At 35.8% G+C, this 18681-nt stretch overlaps 1 protein-coding gene across 5 annotated transcripts in view; it reads left to right on the top strand.

Annotated features, from left to right (window-relative positions):
- Positions 1-18681, top strand: part of HMG20A (high mobility group 20A) — a 69748-nt gene that overhangs the window by 12708 nt on the left and 38359 nt on the right. The window contains exon 2 of one of the 5 annotated variants that reach the window (XM_067754403.1): positions 6269-6358. The exons of the other annotated variants lie outside the window; for them this stretch is intronic. The gene's annotated coding sequence lies outside the window, so the exon portion shown is untranslated. The remainder of the gene's footprint in view (positions 1-6268; positions 6359-18681) is intronic. 5 annotated transcript variants of the gene reach the window in all.

The raw sequence follows: 18681 nt of genomic DNA, 5'->3' as shown, positions 1-18681 counted from the left end.
GAATCTGCTGTCTTTGTAATTTTCAAACTTTAAAATAAAATTGAAAAAACAAGGGAAAAAAAAGTCTTGGGATTATTCTTGAGACCTCTCACTACTACACATACACACACATACACCATTCAGACCACTACAAAATTTTATTGATTCTACCTCTTAAATATATTGAATCCACCCTATATACTATATCTTCATTGCTATACCCTATTCTAAGCCACCATCACGCTGTGGTGGACTGTTGCAGTAGCTTCCCAACGGTAGCTTCCTGGATTCGTTCTTACTACCCATCAATCCATTCTTTACATAGAAGTAAGAATGATCCTTTAAAAAGCATAAATATCATATCATGCCGCTCTTAAGAATTCTTGAAAGGTTTGCTCTTATGCTTTGGTGAAAACTCAGATGTTTAAGATAACCCCATGTCTCCGCAGGGTATAGTCCCTGCTGCTGTCTCCTGACCACTTTACTCCAGCCCACTCTAGCCTTCTTTCACTTTTTCCAAAGCGCCAAGTTCTTACTCAAGTCCTAGTTCTTCAGCATGGAATGTACTTAACATTCAACTCTCACTTTACTTCTTCAGAGAGGTCCCCTGTTTAAGTGACATCTCCTACTGTTTTTCTTTAGTGTTCTGTTCTTTTCCTTCATGGCAGTTTTCACAACTTAAAATTGTATTTATTGGTATGTTTGCTTAATCTTTCACCTCAAACCATAATTTTCCTGAAAGCAGAGACTGTTCACTGTTGTAGTCCTGGTGTCTTAACTAAGTGCCTGGTACATATTACGTGTTTGGTAAATATATGATGAATGAGAAAAGATAGCATGTCACCTTAGGTAAACTGTAAAGGTCAGGAACCGTTTCATAGGTGTGCCCTGTACCCTGGGAGCATGGAGGGATTGTTTCTTCTGGTTTAATCCTTTATTTCTTCAAAATAACTCTGAGAAAGGCACCATGTAATCATTGTAATGCCTGGAGACAGTTTCTGATGATTAGCCTGTCTTCTCAGTGATGTATATTTTATGTGCTAAGCTAAACTGGCAGTTGTGGGCAGATTTTATTTAAGCCCCCGCAAAGGAATATACCTGCCCGCATTTCTTAGATTGGAGCTCTTGGAAACTAGAGGCAGAGTGTTCTTAGTGGCAGTCCTGGCTAAACAACTTATCTTCTTTTCTAGAACTACTTTTTTTTTTAAAAAAACATTAGAGCCCTACAAAGGAAATTGTGGTCTAATTACATTTGCTTACTACTGAGATTGACAGTATTGTTTGTGTAAAGGTTGTTAGCTGTTTTTTAGTCATATAAATATGCCATAATGTTACCAAAGTACATGAGTTGCCTTTTAATCACAAGGCAAAAATGACCACATTTCACAATACTAATGTCTTCATATGTTTTATAAGATATACAGAGCTATTATGACTTGATATTACAAAGTATTCTACATTTTCTTAGAGAGCTTGTGTTTTCTTTCTTCATCTTAGACCTAATTTTTAATTAAATTTTTAATTGTTTTTAAGCTAATTTCAGTAAAATGAGATGCTTAATTGTATGTTTGGTATAAAATTATAAGTTCAACAATTTGAGACAGCTTTCAGGCCACTAGGATTTCTTGAAACTCATGAAAAAAATGTTTACTACCAATTTTAGACGTAAATTTCATTTCAAAAGAAAATGTTTTATATACCTGAAACTAACTCAATACTAAATCAACTATACTTCAATTTTTTTAGAAAAGAAAATGTTTTAGGGACTTATATTTCTTAATGTATAGTTAATGAGGTATTCTTATTTATTTCTAAAGTCTAGGTACCATACTTAGAATTCTCCCATAAACTGAAAAAAGCATGCTGAATATTTCTTATGCATATTATCAGGTTCAGGGCCATGATGGGAAAGGGAAATGAAACAAAAAGGGTGAGAATTCTCAATGACTGGTTTCTCACATCATCATATCATTATTATTGCTATTATTAATTCTGCCTTTAACAAAATTGTTAATTCTTAGTGAAATAATTTTTAAAGCTTCATCTACTTATTGATATCTGTGGATTTACCAGACATTCATAGCTATTCTCAGGTCAATGAAATTGGGAGTTTATAAATCATAAGAATTTGTAAATGTCTGCCGTCAGGTATGACTAAGTAAGTTTCTGAATTTCATAATCCTCTGGTTGCTACTGCGGGTTCTTTCTTGAGTTTTTGAAATGTAAATCACTGACTCTAGAGCTAGTGAAAGAATATGAGGAATATTGAAATTCTTCCTATAGTACTATAGCAATGTACAAATATGGTGCATATGGTTATAGAAGGGGTGAGGAGACTTAAGTACTGGAAACTCTGCCATTATGTGCAAAGTCTTCTCAAGCGAATTGCCAGTTTAGAGACTATATTAAATAAATGTAATGGAGTGGTTTTTATGTTTATTTCTAGAAAGGGGAAAGAGCAGCTTTATTTTGCCAGAAAGACAGTGTCAGCTCTAGCCATTTATTTCCTAGCAAAACAAACTACCTGCAGAATTCTAATTGGCCTATTTCTTCTCCCTCACGTTTAATTAAAATCTTTCTCTAGCAATAGGTGATACCGAGGATAGTGTATGGATTCATTTATTGTACCAAGAAAGACTTGGGTTAACTATATATTTCTAGCTGCCAGCCTTTACTAGTTATTTATCTTCTACTTGTTTAGCAGTCTTGTCTAACAGCACTAACACTGGTAAAGAGTAGGGTAGTTAAACTGTTTACGGTCTTTACCTTCTCTGCCTATGTCACCATCCGTAGAGTTGTATTCCGTTCTGCAGAGTGTTTAATGTTTACTTAGATAAGTAAAACCTTATCACACTAGAAATTACAACTCAATTTTACTTTGTAGCTTAATTCCATCATGTAATAAAATAATCCTGGTGCATAGGATTCGGAATTGATCTCTACTTGCATCCTACCTTAGAGTGCTGCCCTTTAGATAAATATTGCTGCTCCAGGGGGGCTAGGTAGAAGACTAAGGATGAGTTGATATAATTGCATCCTTGTTATTAAAAAATAGAAAATGCCTCACCAATGGTGAAACAGCAATCATTTTTATATATCAAGGACACTATCCTGTTAGCTAAAAATTGATCCTCATCCAATAGGAAGCTTGAGTTCAAAGATTTTAAATTCAGAACACTGTTTTTCAAATAGAATAAGTGGATTTAAGTTCAGTAGTGTATCATTTATGAACTGTTTTAGAAAGCAGTTAATACATTATAATGATTGAGAGCTTTTATCCTCCTGGGTATTAAATTGATAATTAAATTGTTCTTTTTTTCAAACTATGCCCTCTTAGAGGGTAGGGAAGGCATGTTTAACCTGGTGTATTCAACTCTTTGCTGGGCTACATGTTTATTGTTTCAGTACTTAATAAATATGTATAATAAATAAATTGTAGCTGCAGTTCTGAATCTACTTTGCTGTGACCTGTAATAGTCTGTTCTACACTCTGCTCTCTTTGTCTTCCAAGCAAATCACATCACCCGAAACTTATGACCCACTTTACTACAATAGTGCTGACATGTTTGGAGAGCCTAGAAAAAAGAATTGAAATTTAACTGGCATCATGGGATCTCAGTTGGTTTAACAGTTTCTCTTACCTTACTTGGTAATGCATGTATCATAATACTGAATGGCATTTGCTCTCAAGGGATTTTAGAGTTGATTACAACAGAAATATATTGCAGGAAAGAACATAGATACTGTAATTAAAAGGGTTATGGGAGAGACTAGAAATTACTCTATCTGTTAACCTGTTAATTTCAAGACCTAAAGCATGTATTTAAATATGATACTGTGAAAAATTATCTTCCTAGTTCAAAAATTAATAGTAAGCTCCATCATAAGTAGTTATGTATATTGAGCATTAAATCTTATGATACTCATTTATTTCATCTCTTTTCTTAAAAACTGTTTATTTCCTGGACATAAGCTATTTGACACACAGGCATACCTCAGAGATATTGCAGGTTTGGTTCCAGACCACCGCAATAATGTGATAACTGCAACAAAGCAAGGCATACGAATCTTTTGGTTTCCCAGTGCGTATAAAAGTTAATGTTTATTCTGTACGGTAGTCTATTAAGTCTGCAATAGCATTATGTCTAAAAAATAATACAATACTTAATTTTAAAATATTGCTGAAAAATGCCAACCATCATCTGAGCCTTCAGCAAGTTATAATCTTTTTGCAACATCAAAGATCACAGATCGCCATAACAAATACAATAATAATGAAAAAGCTTAAAATATTGCAAGAATTGCCAAAATGTCACACAGAGACACGAAGTGAGCAAATGCTATTGGAAAAATGTCACTGATAGACTTGCTTGACACAAGGTTGCTGCAATGTACCAATTTGTAAAAAAAAAAAACACACAGTATCCACAAATCACAATAAAACGAGGTGTGCCTGGAGTTTACTGTTCTTTTATTTACTTAAAGAAAAGAGGTCAGGACTGCATTTTTTTACTATTTGTCATCTATATATAATAGTCTTATTGGCAAGTCAGCTGAATTTTATTCCCTAAGGGATAAATTTGTAAGATGTTTCATGTGAACAAATAGAGGGTATCAAAGATGTGAATTCAACGTAGAGAAGACTTAGTTTTTTTAATATATTGTTTTCAATAACTATACTTTTTGTGTTCTAGTTCATTTAAACATATCAAAATTCCTTTTTCTGATCCCAAAACTGGTTTAAATGTGGCCATTCACTATTATGGGGCCAAGTTTTATTGTTTATTCTAATGATAAAAGTATGTATCCTTACTGTAAGACATTCAAACTTTAAGCATTCAAAACAGGCACAACGTTTTTTGCTTTCAAACAGAATTTTAAAAAGTAAAAATCACTGGAAGACAGTGGGGAGCCTCTTGAATGATTTTAAACAAGGAATGATATGCATAAGTAGATTTGTATTTTAGAAAGATCACTGGCAGCTGTATGGAAACAGATTGGAGGCAGGAAGGACAGACAGGATGGACACTGTTAGAGTATGCAGGCCAAGAAAAATAAAGGCTTTAACTGAGACGGTAATCACGGGAACATGGAAGAGGAGACAGGATCAACTGGGTTTTGGTAAGGGATTGCATGTGGTAAGAAGGGCAGGGGAAATGCTGAAAAGGACGCCCAGGTTTTTAGCCTCAGTGACGAGTAGCGTACCCTCAACTGACATAGAGAACATGGGAGATGGAACAGGTTTCGAGGAAAAGATTACGGATTCAGTTTTATACATGTAAAGTGTGAGTTGCCTGTGGCACAGCAAGGAGGATAATCTTTGCCATTTGAGATACAGGCCTGGAATTTGAGAGTTGGTTTTAGATGTCATCAGTATAAGGGGTTGTAGAAACATTGGGACTGAGAGAGATCACTAGGAAAACATGTAGAGAGAAAAGGGCCAAAGTCTGAAGAAATGGCTAAAGAGATGGGGGAAAAAACAAGAGGGTAGTAAATAGGAAACAATGGAAGAAGAGTTTGAAGAGGAAGAGTCATTTAGAGCATCAAATACCAGTTAGCGACCAAAGAGATGGAAGATTGAGAAGTGTTCATTGAAATTAGCAACTTAGAGATGACTGGTATCTGAGAATAGTAGAGTGAGTTAGGGAAAGAAACCAGATAACTGTGTGTTTCAGATTGGGTAGCAGCAGTGACTAGAATAATCTTTCAGGTAGTTTGGTTATAAAGAAAAGGTAAATGTATGAGCAGTTGCTTAGAATGGAGGATAGGAATTAATGGAGGGTTTTATTATGAATTTTGATTTCTTTCTTTCTTAGGAACAGAGTATATTTATATCTGAAGGAAAAAAGAATAGTCATTGTTGCAAAAGAGGTTAAAATAATGGTAAGAGAACCAAAATACTTGAAGAAGCTAGAAGGATATCCAGAGCATGGTGTCTTCCATGGAGAAGACAGATACTTACATAAAAAATTTATAGCACAAACTGATATAATTCCTGATGATAGAATTTAAGTGCCACGTGTTAGATGAATAAAAAGAGAAGGCTGGTAGCTCCAGAGGAGTTGAGAAAATTTTGATAGTCTGATGTCAAATGCTAAACTCAGTTGGGTATCCTTCATTTAGTTTTCTACTTTGATAATCAGTGCATCATTTAGAAGTATGTAACATAAGCCTTCAGTTCATTATTGCTGATGAGAATCTTTAGTTGTGTATAAGATTTCCCTGGCTCAGTCTGATAGATGACCTTCACTGTCTTCAGGCATTTAATCCATCTTTGTTTCTATGCCAGCTCCATAAAACCATCAGTGGTACCTTTTCTCTTGGAAAGCACAGCCATGCAAGAATTTCTTTCGCAGATTACAATAAAGCTTTACTATTAGTAAGTTTTCCTTCTCATTATTACTTTTTTTTAATATAAATTTATTTATTTATTTACTTTTGGCTGCGTTCGGTCTTCGCTGTTGCACATAGGCTTTCTCTAGTTGCGGCGAGTGGGGGCCACTCTTAGTTGCAGTGCGTGGGCTTCTCATTGTGGTGGCTTCTCTTGTTGCGGAGCTCCAGCTCTAGGCTTGCGGCCTTCAGTAGTTGTGGCACATGGGCTCAGTAGTTGTGGCTCGTGGGCTTAGTTGCTCCACTGCATGTGGGATCTTCCTGGACCAGGGCTCGAACCCATGTCCCCTGCATTGGCAGGAGGATTCTTAACCACTGCGCCACCAGGGAAGTCCCTCATTATTACTTCATATTCTTCCTCAAAACTTCCCCAGAATCTTGAAATAATGACATTTTGTTTTTACAAAGTTCATGTTGCAGATAATCTATCTGTAGATAATTTTGAGTCTGTCTTGATTATTGTTCTCTTCTGTACAATAAAGGACAACACAGTAAGAATATGAGGTTGTAATAGTAAATGGGCAACCATAGATGTGAAGTGATCGTATAGGCAAAGTGTTAGTGTTTAACTTTTTAAACAGAAGGACTGAATTCTATGAATATTACTAGAACATATATTATCTTGAGTGTGAGAAAAATCTCATTCTGGTTTTCCATTCATCTCCTAAACTTTTACTCTATAGAGGCTTTTTAATGCCTTAACATACACAATTCTATGAATTAATTGTCCAGTTGGCTCTTTGAGGTTAGGGAAGTGCTTTTATGTTTGTTCATGAAGTCCAATATGATTCATTGCTTTAGGCATAACAGTGCTTCCATATATTTATCTTTATTCCCAGTGTACAGGTCAAAATAATCACCATTGACTTGACTTATTTTTTTGTCTAAGAAATACACTTCTCATCTTCCCAGTCTAAACATTTGGTGGTAAACACTCTCCAAATCCAAGTGAGTTAGTATGTTTCATGAGGAACTCTGATATTCTAATGTGTTAAGCTTTGAGAGATACCCGTTTCTGCTCTCGTGAGCACACAGATGTGGCCAGCTATTGATATATACTGTTAATATTGACATACATTTAAAATTATTTTGAGTAAAAATCTACAAGCTGGTTATCTACTCAGATTGATGCATAGCATTAGAATACTTCGGTTGAAAGAGTAAAGTTCAACAGAGGTGTAAAGGACGAGTAAATGAAAGAAATAAGGACTAATAAAAATATAGAATTCTAGAATTTTTAGAGCAGAAAGAGATCTCAGCAGTTATCAGATAAGCCTTGGGATAACGGAGTGTATATGACTTAGAAAAGGGAGCACACTTATTCTCTATATTCCTGAAAGAGTAGAATGAAAATCTCATATAGAAACTCCTTGGGATAAGTTTGGAGTTCATTATAAAGAAGAACCTTCTAGGGACTTCCCTGGCAGTCCAGTGGTTAAGACTCCGTGCTTCCACTGCAGGGGGCACGGGTTTGATCCCAGGTCAGGGAACGAAGATCCCGCATGCTGCAGGGCTCAGCCAAAAAAAGGAAAAAAGAAAAACCTTCTAGTGGTCAGAGCTATTTGGAAGTGGGAGTAGACATCCCCAAGTGAGATATTCAGGTCGGGAGCTGAGCATTGGATGTGTAGTTGGACCCAGTGACATTTGTGAGATCTTCCAATCCTTGAATTCTTACCTAAACCAATGACCAACGTTTCTCTTTTCTTTTAACTTTTTAAAACTGTGGTATATACAGTAAAGTGTACAAATCTTAAATGTACAAGTCAATGAATGTTTATGTATATATGCACCTGAGAATATTTCCAGCACTTCAGGAGGCTCTAGTCAGTACCCTCTCTCCCCCTATTATAGATAATCACTATTCTGATTTCTGCCACCAAAAAATAGTTTTACCTATACTTAAACATCACATAAATAGATTCACAGAATATTTACTGTTGTGGGTCTGGCGGCTTTTGCTCATCGTTGTGTCTATGAGGTTCATCCATGCTACATGTAGCAGTAGTTCAATCTCTGTAATATTCCACTAATGTCATTGTAGGAATGTCTCATAATATAGCCATGCCACTGTTGATGGACATGTGGATTGGTTCCACTTTGAGACTGTAAATAACTGTGCTATGAACAATCTTTACATGTCTTTTGGTAGACACCTGCACTCATATCTCTAGGATATGTTACTAGGAATGGATTGCTGTTTCATAGGGTAGGTTTAGGTTTATTTTAGCAGTTACTGCCAAGCAATTTTCCAAAGTGACTGTGCACATTAGATTCCCACTAGCAACATAATGAGAATTTCTGTTCCTGCTCATCCCTGCCAACACTGTGTATTGTCAGTCTTTTTTATTTTAGCTATTGAATATGTTGTAGTATTTCTTTTTTGATGGTTATTGATCATTTGGATAGTCTCTCTTAGGAAGTGCTTATTTTATTTTTAGCCTTATTTTAAATTGGCTCATTTATCTTTATCTTGCTGATTTTTAGGAATTCTGTACATATTCTGAATATGAGTCTTTAGGGAATTATATGTATTACAAATATAATTTCCCAGTCTATGCCTTACTTTTTCACTCTTTTAACATGGTCTGTGATGAACAGACGTTCTTAATTTTAGTTAAGTGCAATTTATCATTTTTCTCTTTTGTGGTTAGTGCTTTTTGTTTCCTCTTCAAGAAGTCTTTGTCTAGCCCAAGGTCATGAAGACATTTAGACCAATAATTCTTTTTTTTTTTTTTTTTTTTTAATTTTTTGGCCACACCATGCGGCTTGTGGGGATCTTAGTTCCCTGACCAGGGATCAAACCTGTGCCCCCTGCAGCGGAAACAGGGAGTCTTAACCACTGGACGGCCAGAGAAGTCCCCCAGAGCAATCATTCTTGAATTACAATACTAAATTAGATAATGGTAAACTTTCATTTGTTCATACACCAAAAAAAGAAATAAATGTATAGAACTGTACTATTTTCTCCCATATTTTAATTCTTAAGCTTTTGGCATTAGCTGTGAATAAGTAGATAATTATGATACTAAATCTGAAATTTACTGTCAGGATACTTGGTTATTGCTATGTTAACAAAACCACTGCAAAATCTCAGTGGCTTTTTTTCTCACTCATGCTGCTTGTACAAAGTGGGTTAACAGGGGGGCTATGCTGTTTTTGTTCACTTAGGCAAACATGTTGATGTAAACTCCATTATAATATATACTTTCATGAGCACTGTAATAGGGGAAGGGAAACATGGAAAATTGCTTTTGGACTCTTAAACTTTCTGCCTGGAAGTATCATGTGCCACTATGAGTTGACCCTGTGAGTTCCATCAACCTTGCCTAATTTCAGAGGTTGTGAGGAAGTGTAATCTTACACTTCCTGAAAGGAGAGCGAAAATATTTGTGAATAGCCATAATAATGGCTGTCACAGTTAACTTGGGCAAGTTACTTAATGTCTCTCTATGGATCGGTTTGTTCACTATAAAATAGAGGCTAATGATAGTATCTATCTCATGTGGTAGTTGTGAAGATTAAATGGGGTAATACATGTAAACCCTTAGAATACTGCCTGATACTTAGTAAACACTCAATATATGTGTGCTAATATTACTTCTATCATCGTTACTAGGCTCTTACTTGTGATGGACACCATACTACCTGCTTTACATGGATTGATAGATTATTCAAATAACTCCCATAGTATCTACTATTACTATCCTCATTTACAGATGAGAAAACTTAGCTTCAGAGATATTAACTAACTTGCTCACGTTCCACAACTAAAAAATAAAAGGTGGGATTTGAATTCAGGCAGTCTGATTTCAGAGCCTGCAATATTAACCATGACTCCCTCCCAGATAGCAAATAAATATTAACAGAAGAATTCAGAAATGCATCCTGTGCTTAGAGAACTGTGTGTCTGTGTATGTACAGTTCATGGTTATGAGTTTATAGTGAACTTTTAATATATTTCTATTTTCTGCTAGTTTGTAAAGTTGTTTCTAGTTCATATCATTTAATTAACAGTACTATTTCATGGTGTTCTGTCATGGTCTTACATCTAAACAAATTTAGAACTGATCTTGTCCTTCATTAACAGATGAAGAAACTTAAGCCAGAATGGTTTCGTGATCCCAGAAGACATAGCTAGTTGGTGTCATGCCTGAACTCAGACTCAGACTTCCTGACTTCAGTTCAGAAGTAACTTCCTACTGCCTCGGGTTACCTCCCTGTAGTTTACATAGCACATAATCCTTTATCAAAAATTTGAAATGCTTTGGTTCTTCCTCCCCCCAAATTTGAGTGAGTTTGTTGTAGAAAACTGCAATTGTTCTTCTTCCTCATAGCTCACATTGGTACATCTTGATTTTAAGTTACTAATTTTGTCTTTTAAATATTCTAATGTTACTAAACACAAAGAGCCAAATTAGATATTTAGAGAGACTTTGTAATAAGAATAAATACCTCCAGAGAAAATGCCTCTGTGGGAAAACATTGTAATGATGAGCTTTTTCATGTAAGCCAGATTTGGAGTCAAATTTCTGAAGGAAAAGGGATGACAGTGGAATTAAAGATGGATCAAGTATACTATATTTGAGGTATATCTCAAGATATATTAGGAAGAAGTAAAATGACTATTTACTCATAAACAGCTTGTTACTTTTCCTACCAGTGCCATGAGAATGTACATTTATCAACCTCAGATATGTTGTAGTTTTCAGAATTAAACCTTTTAAGGAAATGCCAAACCATATTAATTTCATGGTCATGGTCTGTTTTCCCATAATTAAATGGGATTTTTGTATGATATTTGCAGTGTATTGTCATGTCATTTTATCTGGAAGGTTAACAGGATATAAATTGACTTAACCTATAGTTCTAGCCAATAATAACAATTACTCATTCTATTGCTGTATAGTAGAGAAGTAGGAAGGAAGTCACGGCACTTCTTTTTCTCTCAGTATCGAAAGTTGTCAGGTATCTGTCAGGAAGATGAACCTAACCTGTGCCACATGGTAATGCATTCATAGGGAAATATATTGTTGTCTTGAGAGTACATTATCCTTTTCCTGCTCTCCTATAGTTTCAAACATTTATTTTTGCTTTAGAATAAACACTGTTTTATAAAATTGAATGCAGAATTTAAATGAATTTTTTAATATAAAACACAAAGTTTATAAACTGTGCTGTCATACTCTTCCTGCTAGACATGTTTACTCTTCTCTGTCCTGAAGGGCTCATTCTGATTTGAGAGAGCAAGACAATGAATTTATCACTAGAAATTATCTCTAAGGCTCCTTTCAGCAATAAGGTAGTATATTTTCTGGAGAGGAAAATGGGAAGAGTCTGGTCAAAGGGAATTTTAGTTCTATGTGTAGTAAAAAGTTTTAAAAAGAAAGTGTATTCATAAAAAGAAAGTATTGCATGTGAAATTAAAATTGAAGTTTAAAAGGTCTGTGATTTTTTATGGTACTTTCCTCTTTCTTTAAAGTAACACAACCATATTACTGAATGTTAGGGAGTAAAAACAAAGATTGGAAAGTAATTACTCATAATTTCATCATCCTAAAACATTACTACTTTGAGCATTTGGGTGTGTTTCCTTCCAATCTTATGTATCCGTTCTTTTGATATAACTATAATATGTGTAATATACTTTTTTTTATATAGCAGGTTTTTATTAATTATTCATTTTATACATATTAGTGTATATATGTCAATCCCAATTCATCACACCACCCCCCCACCACCACTTTCCCCCTTTGGTGTCCATACATTTCTTCTCTACATCTGTGTCTCTATTTCTGCCCTGCAAACCGGTTCATGTGTACCATTTTCCTAGGTTCCACATATATGCATTAATATATTTGTTTTTCTCTTTCTGACTTCACTCTGTATTACAGTCTCTAGATCCATCCATGTCTCTACAAATGACCCGATTTCGTTCCTTTTTATGGCTGAGTCATATTCCATTGTATATATGTACCACATCTTCTTTATCCATTTGTCTGTTGATGGGCATTTAGGTTGCTTCCATGACCTGGCTATTGTAAATAGTGCTGCAATGAACATTGGGGTGCATGTGTCTTTTTTTATTTATTTAATTTTATTTTTTTATAGAGCAGGTTCTTATTAGTTATCCATTTTATACATATTAGTGTATATATGTCAATCCCAATCTCCCAATTCATCACACCACCACCACCACCACCACCACTTTCCCCCTTTGGTGTCCATACGTTTGTTCTCTGCATCTGTGTCACAATTTCTGCCCTGCAAACTGGTTCATCTGTACCATTTTCCTAGGTTCCACATATATGCATTAATATACGATCTTTGATTTTCTCTTTCTGACTTACTTCACTCTGTATGACAGTCTCTAGATCTATCCACATCTCTACAAATGACCCGATTTCATTCCTTTTTATAGCTGAGTCATATTCCATTGTATATATGTACCACATCTTCTTTATCTATTCATCTGTTGATGGGCATTTAGGTTGCTTCCATGTCCTGGCTGTGGTAAATAGTGCTGCAATGAACATTGGGGTGCATGTATCTTTTTGAATTATGGTTTTCTTAGGGTATACGCCCAGTAATGGGATTGCTGGGTCATATGGTAATTCTACTTTTAGTTTTTTAAGGAACCTCCATACTGTTCTCCATAGTGGCTGTATCAGTTTACATTCCCACCAACAGTGCAAGAGGGTTCCCTTTTCTCCACACCGTCTCCAGCATTTGTTGTTTGTAGATTTTCTGATGATGCCCATTCTAACTGGTGTGAGGTGATACCTCGTTGTAGCTTTCATGTGCATTTCTCTAATAATCAGTGATGTTGAGCAGTTTTTCATGTGCTTCTTGGCCATCTGTATGTCTTCTTTGGAGAAATGTCTATTTAGGTCTTCTGCCCATTTTTGGATTGGGTTGTTTGTTTTTTTAATATTGAGCTGCATGAGCTGTTTATATATTTTGGAGATTAATCCTTTGTCTGTTGATTCGTTTGCAAATATTTTCTCCCATTCTGAGGGTTGTCTTTTCATCTTGTTTGTAGTTTGCTTTGCAAAGTCTTTGAAGTTTCATTAGGTCCCATTTGTTTATTTTTGTTTTTATTTCCATTACTCTAGGAGGTGGATCAAAAAAGATCTTGCTGTGATTTATGTCCAAGAGTGTTCTTCCTATGTTTTCCTCTAAGAGTTTTATAGTGTCCGGTCTTACATTTAGGTCTTTAATCCATTTTGAGTTTATTTTTGTCTATGGTGTTAGGGAGTGTTCTAATTTCATTCTTTTACATGTAGCTGTCCAGTTTTCCCAGCACCACTTATTGGAGAGACTGTCATTTCTCCGTTGTATATCCTTGCCTCCTTTGTCATAGATTAGTTGACCATAGGTGTGTGGGTTTATCTCTGGGCTTTCTATCCTATTCCATTCATCTATATTTCTGTTTTTGTGCCAGTACCATATTGTCTTCATGACTTTAGCTTTGTAGTATAGTCTGAAGTCAGGGAGTCTGATTCCTCCAGCTCCGCTTTTTTCCCTCAAGAGTGCTTTGACTATTCAGGGTCTTCTGTGTCTCCATACGAATTTTAAGATTTTTTGTTCTAGTTCTGTAAAAAATGCCATTGGTAATTTGATAGGGATTGCATTGATTCTGTAGATTGCTTTGGATAGTATAGTCATTTTCACAACGTTGATTCTTCCGGCCCAAGAACATGGTATATCTCTCCATCTGTTTGTTTCATCTTTAATTTCTTTCATCAGTGTCTTATAGTTTTCTGCATACAGGTCTTTTGTCTCCCTAGGTAAATTTATTCCTAGGTATTTTATTCTTTTTGTTACAGTGGTAAATGCCAGTGTTTCCTTAATTTCTCTTTCAGATTTTTCATCATTCGTGTATAGGAATGCAAGAGATTTCTGTGCATGGATTTTGTATCCTGCAACTTTACCAAATTCATTGATTAGCTCTAGTAGTTTTCTGGTGGCATCTTTAGGATTCTCTATATATAGTATCATGTCATCTGCAAACAGTGACAGTTTTACTTCTTCTTTTCCAATTTGTAGTCCTTTTATTTCTTTTTCTTCTCTGATTGCCGTGGCTAGGACTTCCAAAGCTATGTTGAATAATAGTGAGAGTGGACATCCTTGTCTTCTTCCTGATCTTAGAAGAAATGCTTTCAGTTTTTCACCATTGAGAATGACGTTTGCTGTGGGTTTGTCATATATGGCCCCTATTATGTTGAGGTAGGTTCCCTCTATGCCCACTTTCTGGAGAGTTTTTTTGTTTTGTTTTGTTTTGTTTTTTCGGTACGCGGGCCTCTCACCGTTGTGGCCTCTCCCGTTGCGGAGCACAGGCTCCGGACGCACGCGCAGGCTCAGCGGCCATGGCTTACGGGCCTAACCACTCCACGGCATGTGGGATCCTCCCGGACCTGGGCACGAACCCATGTCCCCTGCATCGGCAGGCGGACTCTCAACCACTGCGCCACCAGGGAAGCCCTGGAGAGTTTTTATCATAAATCGTTGTTGAATTTTGTCAAAAGCTTTTTCTGCATCTATTGAGATGATCATATGGTTTTTATTCTTCAATTTGTTAATATGGTGTATCACAATATGTGTAATATACTTTCTCATAAATATTTCATTGAAAACTTTGTATCATAATTAGCAAAAATAGCTTTTACATTATTTTATTGTTTGCAGATAATATAAAGAAATACTTATTTGCTCCTCACAATATCTTTTTGAGTTAAGTAGAGAAGGTATTATTAGCACTATTTTACATATCAGGGTATTGAAAGCAGAAATCACATAATGCCTCTACTTGGTCCTGTAGTGAATTTCTGTTCTCCACAGTACTTTCTACCGCACGTGAGTGAATGCGTTTAAGGTAGAAAGAAGAGCAAAACAAATCATTCTGCAAATTCTTATTCCGTGGGACATAGTCCTGCCTTACTGGACCAGGTGAGCCTTTCAACAGCAATAGGCAACTCTGGAAATACAAATTTTGTTATATTTTAGTAAATACACTCAAACACCAAGAATCCTGAGGTGATTTAGTCTGGTTACTCCTCAGTTAGTTACTGCTAATATGTGGTTGTTTTTTTACTATTGCTCTTTTTTTTTTTGAATTTTATTTTGTTTATTTTTTACTTTATTTTATTTTATTTTATTTTTTTATACAGTTCTTATTCGTTATCCATTTTATACATATTAGTATATACATGTCAATCCCAATCTCCCAATTCATTCCACCACCACCACCACCCCACCACCACTTTACCCCCTTGGTGTCCATACATTAGTTCTCTACATCTGTGTCTCTATTTCTGCCCTGCAAACTGGTTCATCTGTACCATTTTCCTAGGTTCCACATATATGTGTTAATAAACGATATTTGTTTTTCTCTTTCTGACTTACTTCACTCTGTATGACAGTCTCTAGATCCATCCATGTCTCTACAAATGACCCAATTTCGTTCCTTTTTATGGCTGAGTCATATTCCATTGTATATATGTACCACATCTTCTTTATCCATTTGTCTGTTTTTAAACTTGGTTTTAAACTTGGTTTTGTTTCACCTAGAAACAACGGAAACAAAATCAGTAGCTTGTAAACCAGGAAGATAACATCTAAGCGCTTGATTGGAATTGCCGTCTGTGTAGGAAGGGCGAAGCCTTTTCATACTGGGTAGGGTATTTAAAGGAAAAATGTTCCTGGGAAACTGGTCTTCTAGAGCTTTAAATGTGTCCAGTTTGAATTCTATGGCTATTTGATTTACTTTCTGAAGTCCTGAGCTTTATCAGCTTTAGGATTCAAAAGCAAAATATAGCAAAATAATTCTGAGTTTTAAGTTTTGTCTCTTTCCTTAAACTGCTCTGTTAAACTGCAACTGTGCCTATTTGTTTTGTAGGGAAAAGTGTGAATTTCAAAAGCAAAATATAGCAAAATCTGAGTTTTAAATATTCTCTTTCAGTTTAAACTGTTCTGTTAAACTGCAATTGTGCCTATTTGTTTTGTGAGGAAAACTGTGAATTTCACTTTATTATTCCATTAACTGCCTCTGACTCACTGCAGCTAATGTTTTTTTTGTTGTTTTGTTGTTGTTTTTGTCTTCAACTTTTGACTAAAGAAAACTTCCTTACTATCCAGAGCTCTCTGTTTTTTCTTTTAGGAATTCTCCCTAGGAAGAGAATTTACTTTGTATTAAATTAAATTGATTGATTAAAATAAAGTTGATTAAAATGAAGAACCTTTGGGATCTATTTCCTTTTATTACACTATAGTTTTTATAAGTGATCTCTGACTTTCCTTAAACATCATCTTTTACTTTTAGTATTCATCAGATTTGGAAGGGTAAAAGGTTTGGGAATTATTGACTGTAGCAGAAAAGAACATCCTTTCCATCTCTTCTTTGCAGTGTTGTTTCACAGCTGTAAGTTTGAGCTGAAGAAAGCAGTGTAAAACATAAGAAAATAGAGGAGCAATGTTCCTTGAACCAGTAAGGACCCTTGCCCTAGAACTGTTAACTATTAAGTTTTTGTTTGGGTCAAGATACTAGAGACCTTTGTTGCTTCTGCTTTCTCATATATAGCTTTCTCAGACTCCAGGCTTAAATAACTTTGTTTAAGAACTAGAAATGAATACCATCTGCCTTCTGAATATGAGTCTGGATTCTAAACATGTAAGTACCCTGAGCTAAGTGTTCCTTCTCAGGATTTACTCAGTTAGTAGTTTCTGTTTCCTTCAGATCTCGAATGCTCTGTGAATTCACTACGGTCATTAGCAGTTATCTTAGCTGGTCACCCCATCTATATAATTCATCTGTATTTCTTCCCTGTTTTCTCATATATTTAAATAGATAAATAAGTAAGTAAGTAACTTTACACACATCAGCTACTACAGCCTTTGCAATTTTTTTTTACTGTTTGCCCTTCTGTGCCCCAATAGATTATGAACTCTAAAGGACAAGAATTTCTTCTTAATCTTAATTACCTCTGTGTCTTTGATGCCTAATACAGTGACATGTAGTAAACTGTGAAAAGCATTGCTTTATCAAAATTCACTTCCCTCTTGGTAAACATAAAATTCCTCTTTTCTGATATAGCCTCCATGAGAATCACTAAGAAGTGAGTGAAAAAATATATATCATGTGGCTTCCTAAATGGAGTAGGAAGTTCCCATCTCTCACTTCTCCTCCCCTACATCATACACACCTACCTACCTTTTACTGTTTCATAGTACCCTAGTGTCCCAGGAAATTGTTTGGGAAAGTACTCTACACTAAGGAAGTACTCCCAAATTTTATTGGATTACTTTAACTCTTATTTCCGGCACTAGTCCAGAAGTTTCTTACTTGGGCAGTTATCTGTTTACTAATAATAAAAGCAGTGCTTGAATAGGTTGTATAGGAAGGGCAACTTGGGACCAACAGTCACCATGAAAAAGCCAAATATGTGGACTTTGACCTCAAAAGGCAACACCCTGCTTGTAAAGTGACAGATTTGCTTTGGCAGAGGAAAATGTTTCTTATTTTCTCTGTGTTATCACAGTGCTTTAACCTGATACAAAACACTATGTCTAGATGTTCAGGGTTATTTTCTTTTTCACAACATATTTTGTGTCCTGATGGTAACAATTCTCCATCAAGATTCCACTGAGAAGAAAAAAATGCATGTACAGGGATCAAACTATCTCAAAAGAAATCTAAACTGTGCCCAGTTTCTTTTGATGATCTAGTACTTCTATATTTTTTAGAAAATACCTAACTCAAAAGTTTGCAAAACTCTCACTTCAAAAAATCATAAACAAGGATAGAAGATTTATGTTTGTTTCTAACCCTGGCATCTTCTTCCCGCTTATCATTCTCGTCTGAAAACAGTGTCTCTAGACCAAGGAGAATAACAGCACACACCACTTGACACCAGGCACGATCTTAGTCACACGTAAAGGTACTCAACAAATGTTTGTTGTTCAAATATAAATTCTGCGAGCACTTGCCTTCAAAAGAGGCTGGATTATTTCCTTTATGGCCCCCCAAAAAACACTATATTTAACTACAAAATATTGGAAGTAATATATTGTCAGTATAGCTTTATCACTAAACAGGTTATAAAACTGCAGTTAAAATATATGTAGGCCGGGCTTCCCTGGTGGCACAGTGGTTGAGAGTCCGCCTGCCGATGCAGGGAACACGGGTTCGTGCCCCGGTCCGGGAAGATCCAACATGCCGCGGAGCAGCTGGGCCTGTAAGCCATGGCCGCTGAGCCTGCGCATCCGGAGCCTGTGCTCCGCAACGGGAGAGGCCACAACAGTGAGAGGCCCGCGTAC

This window comes from Pseudorca crassidens, chromosome 1 (assembly GCF_039906515.1).
Source record: "Pseudorca crassidens isolate mPseCra1 chromosome 1, mPseCra1.hap1, whole genome shotgun sequence".
Lineage (NCBI taxonomy): Eukaryota > Metazoa > Chordata > Mammalia > Artiodactyla > Delphinidae > Pseudorca > Pseudorca crassidens.
The sequence above is the reverse complement of the archived record's forward strand: the minus strand, read 5'-3'. Positions and strand labels throughout refer to the sequence as shown.